Raw genomic sequence first — 5,144 nt, 5'->3', positions numbered from 1 at the left:
AAGTGAATCAAAGGGGGAAAGGCAGCAAGAGCAGAAAAGATGGCAAAGCCTGGCCAACCTGCACTTCGCCCTCCCCATGTCAGCCAACCAGTGTTTAGGTTCGTTCAAATCCCCTCCCACTTTTCACCGCAGCAGGAAACAAAATGGTGGCTGGGTGCCAGAAACCATGACCCAATTCCTGTTAGCCCCCTAGAGGTGTCAAATCACAGAACTAACCTTCACACCGCGCTGATCTTAATGCCCAAAAGAAAACTAAATAAGTAAACAAATAAGCACATCTGTATCACATCGCCCATCAACAGATAAGATGTAAACGAAAAATGTTGAATGTCCACTAAACTTAAGAGGTCATGAGGGTCCTGAAACATTGTAGGTTCTTCCTGAAATAACTAAGCAAAGGGCCTTAATTTCATAACTTCAGTGACAAAAGCTGCCTACATTCAATCAACGATGAGATCATTTTTCATGGTACCTGACCTTAGATTTCCATTAGGCCTGCAAGTTTCAGAATTATGACATTTCCCACAAAGTTATGGTTAGCAACTATCTACAAAACCCTAATAATACTGATGACATTACCAATAGATACGCATGACTGGTTTAGGCCTACATGTCTCAGCGAGATTTTGCCTGAGATCACTAGCCGTTGCCACAGACCACACAAAGACACATGTTCAGACACATGTTGCCAAACACCATATTGAGCATGTGGTTCAAGACAGGGGGCTACAGATATCTGCTTTGATAAGGACCAAGAAGTCCAATTAGGTTTTTGTCTTTATTTGGCCTATATTTCTTCCATCAGAACAGGGATTCCCAAACTGTGGTCCGTGTATGAAAAAGGCAATGTCGGAAAGGTGTTAATAATGATTTTTTTTAAATCTTAAGCCTATATTTTCTTTGTTCTTTGTGTTTCATAATGTTGTTTTCCACTCTGATTTTTTAGTGTGAGAGCTCATAGACCAGTTTACATTTTGATTTTGTTATCTGTTATCATGTAGGGCGGCTAATTAAACATGATGCCTGGAATGTGTCAATAGAATGTGTTACGTTTTTTATGTGTCGAGCGGTGGGGGGAACGTGACCCAAGTCAGGATGTAGGTGGTGGTACGCGGGAAAAAAAGTTTGGGAACTGCTGCCTCAGAAGATGGATCCAGCTATAAACCCCCCACCCACTGCGGTCCTCTGATGAACGTCACAGTCAAGACTCTTTTCCTCTGTGGTTCCTCATTTGTGGAATGAGTTGCCTAAGTGTTCTGCGTTATTGTGATAGCTTTGAGACTTTCAAGAAGTGAAGACTCATCTGTTTACTATACACTTAATCAATTAATTCTCTTACAGAGTTAGGGTTGTACGTTTATGGTGTTGTTATGAAAAGTCATTATTTTCACTGTTGATATTGTTATCAAAATTGTTGTTATTATTACTATTGTGCTTATTTTAGGCTTTTTCAACTGTATTTTAAACTATTATTTTTAATTTATGTAATGTTCATACTCTGACTGACTTTGGACAAAAGTGTCTGCAAAATACCATAACCATAATAACCATAACCAAATCCATAGCAACCAGAGCTAACATGGATGCACAGACAGCGCTATTAGCCAAGCAGAAAACTTTCATAATAAATCAGCAGCAAATGTGAAAAAGGCTTGTGACAAAGCATAAAAATATGCTGAGTGAAGTTCACTTATTTTAAAAAATGCTGTCTAAGGGAGGTTTACCTCAAATGTGTTTTGGTTAGCCTACTACGAGGGGACTAAAGCAAGTTCCTTCTTCCTTTTCGGTTTTCACTTCCCAAAAGACTCAAAACAGTTTCAGTGAAATTCAGCTATAACACAAACAAGAGAGTAGCACTGAAACTCATTTAAACACATAAACAGAAATTACAGCATTTACTAATATCAGGGTTGCAAATCCTCACTTTTGAGAGCTCTTATTCAAAGTAATGGCATGATTACAGGTGTCTGGAAACTGAGGATTAATTGTGAGAGAGTCTAGTCATGAGGAGACTTATAGGCCAGCCCAGGGGTGCCAAAGAGAGCAGGAATGTATGGAGCAAAGGATAGCTTAAGAGTCAGTCACATGACTTAAACTGCAGACAGACACCCTGGGAGAAAATGAGAAAGAGAGAGAAAGAAAGAGGGAGTTAAAGAAACAGAGAGATTTGAGATGAGGGAGAGACAGACAGATAGACACACACACACACACACACACACACACACGAAAGTGTAACAGAAAAAAAAAAAAAACTACAATGAGTAGAAGACAGAGACTCCAATGAGTAGAAGAATGAGACAGAATAAGACGAGTCAGTTGAACTCTTAGGGCGGGAAAGGAGGGTAAGGGGCGGGATGGGGGGTTAGAGGATATGCAATCAGTCTGATCACGCTGAAGCCAAGTTTCTTCACTAATCTGTGAATTCCAGCACACTATTATCTCCATATTGCACATAACGGAACACACATTAGCCTTGTGAACACACCCAGCATCAACAACGAACTCAGCACAATATTGACCACATCAGGGCAATACACCACATTAAATACACATTTACCACATTCAATTCAATTCACCACATCATGTACACATTCACCAAATTCAATTCAATTCACCACATCAGGTAGGATAAGCGTACCCAGCCCACCAAAATCTGAGTTCAGGTATTTTTCATACTGACATAGTTTATTAACATAATTATTTGTTCAAATGTAAGATTAATCAGGTACACATTCGCTTTTTCATTTATATGTCTATTCATACATCTTCAGACAACTTTTAAAGGAGAATCATGCACAAGGCTAAATGTCACAGTACCATTTCTTTACCTCTTATTTGTGTGTGTCATGTGGCAAATAGCTGCATAACAACAAAACTACATCAGTGATCCAAGTGACCACTGTGTCAACCCACACACTCAACACACATTAACTCAAGAGTAACCAAAAGTTACGTCTGTCCCCTGCAGCTATCCCAAAACACACCACATCAGCTCAGTTTTCCAGTCTATGACAGCAGACTGAATAAAAGGGGCATTAAGGTCAGATGGCAGGCAGACAATGCAAATTGTTTCAGAGAAGCATGCCAAAATGTCACAGAGTAGAAAGATTGATCAGCAAATGCACCAATGCCTTTCAACATGTCACATTTCTCATCACAGCTCAAGGCTTTTATCAAAATTGGCAGAGTGGATGTGTGTCTGGGGGGAGTGGGGGAGGCAAAGTCCTTGAGATTTTAAAAAACGTGGAAAAACCTACAGTATGCTGGCTTCCCAGTCTGGAACATTAACCACAAAATCTGATGCATAATGACTTAATGTAAATCAATGGGCTCTGGCAAGCACAGATATGCCTCTATTTAATCTTACAACACGTTATTCAGTCTAAGCAACAAATGTATATTTTGATGAAAGTGGAAGCATGCAAAAACAACAAAACAATGTGTAGAAAAGATAGGCCTACTACCAATTCTGAAAAGGAAAATCCTCCCAGACCTGCTGCTACCTAGGCCAGAAGATCTCAATCGTTTAAGGTCTAATTAAGGCACACTAATGTTCAAACCAAAATACTAAGGCACACCTATTTATTATTGTTACTATTATTACCAGGAATACGACACACATAATTATAGGGTACTAGCAGCTCCAGCACCACATTCATTTTTTTCTATACATTCAGTTTTTTGTTGCTAGAACACGAAGGTGGAAAAGTTTCTAAATCAGGCAAATGCAATCCTAACAACCGTGTGTATAGGTGGATGACTAAATATATAAGTACTCTACACTGCCTCTGGTTTGATAAGTAACGTTATTACGTGTCCTGAACTTTTTCACATGGCACTCTCTAACCTTGTCGGCAAATGATTCAGCGCCTACCCCATCAGTTCTCGTTAACATACCCTTTACTATTCTCATAAGACATTGTCTGACAGGGTAAGCTCACTGAATGTATCGTTAGCTACTCTCTCTTTGGATCAAAGTTAACAGACCCACTGCCTAGCAGGGCCATTAATCTCGCAGGTAAGCTAGCCAGCTAACAAGCATGACCTAACGTTACGGGGGAGCTGCCTGGTGATCTTACGTCAAAATTAGCTAATGTGGCGAGATGTCGGTTGTACAACAGTGTTACATTGGGTCTTGTATATCAAACGTTAACTGCCATACATACACAAATCTGGCCACCAAGCTTTGACCGTGGAAAGGCAGGTTAGCGGCACTTATTGCTAGAAGCTAGCTAGTTAGTGATACATATTGCAAGGATCAATGTGGAAAAGAAAGCGTGATCACAGTAAACATAGTGAAACAAGACACTTACCTGAGCGTCACTTATGCGCATATATAGCTGTTAGTTTGGGGCAACTGTTGTAGTTAGGCATACTCGAGAAAAATGTCCATGACACAAGATAGGGAACGTTAGCTAGTAAAGTGCCGAAGACATGACACATTTTCCATTAAAACCACGCCTCCATTTGATGTCAAAGTTAAGGACCCGGAAGTCTTGACTTTAATTCAGGCTCGCATGATTATTTTACTGTAGGCTACAGAATTAGTCAACCCCATGTGCATGTAATATTTGATTAAATGTACATATAGAAATTAATGCTTATCAAAAATAATATCAATCTTTCGAAATACATTTTACAAACTAATCGCAAGCGAATACAGTCGGCATCTAGTGATAATCCTGGTTACCGCCATGGGTTTTCAACTAAAAAGGATTCGTTGACCTCTAGTGGTTTGTGATTGCAATTGCAGGGGATCCATTCATAGACGGTAAAAGAAGGATCATACGTTTGAAGGTGGATTCTGCACATGAAGATTAAATAAAAGGTCAGACGATTGTGTTTGGTATTGAAAACATGCTTACACAAGATGTATCAGTTCAGTTGTAATATTAACTTATCGAGAGTGTCTCCCCTTGAAGAAGGGAGAATAAATGCACATGCATGATGGGCTATTTATGACAGATGACAGCTCTATTTTATTTAAAATTGCTCATAGATCTTACATAAATATTATATTCTGATGACAAGTGTTATTATACACAGCAAAGAAACATGAACAAGAACAGGTCAGGTGTATTACAAAACACTGCAAATATGTGCTTTTTAACGTATTCTCCTGTTAAAAGCATGCGAGTCCCTAT

The sequence above is a fragment of the Alosa sapidissima genome, chromosome 4, assembly GCF_018492685.1.
Source record: "Alosa sapidissima isolate fAloSap1 chromosome 4, fAloSap1.pri, whole genome shotgun sequence".
NCBI classification, from domain to species: Eukaryota; Metazoa; Chordata; class Actinopteri; order Clupeiformes; family Clupeidae; genus Alosa; species Alosa sapidissima.
The sequence above is the reverse complement of the archived record's forward strand: the minus strand, read 5'-3'. Positions refer to the sequence as shown.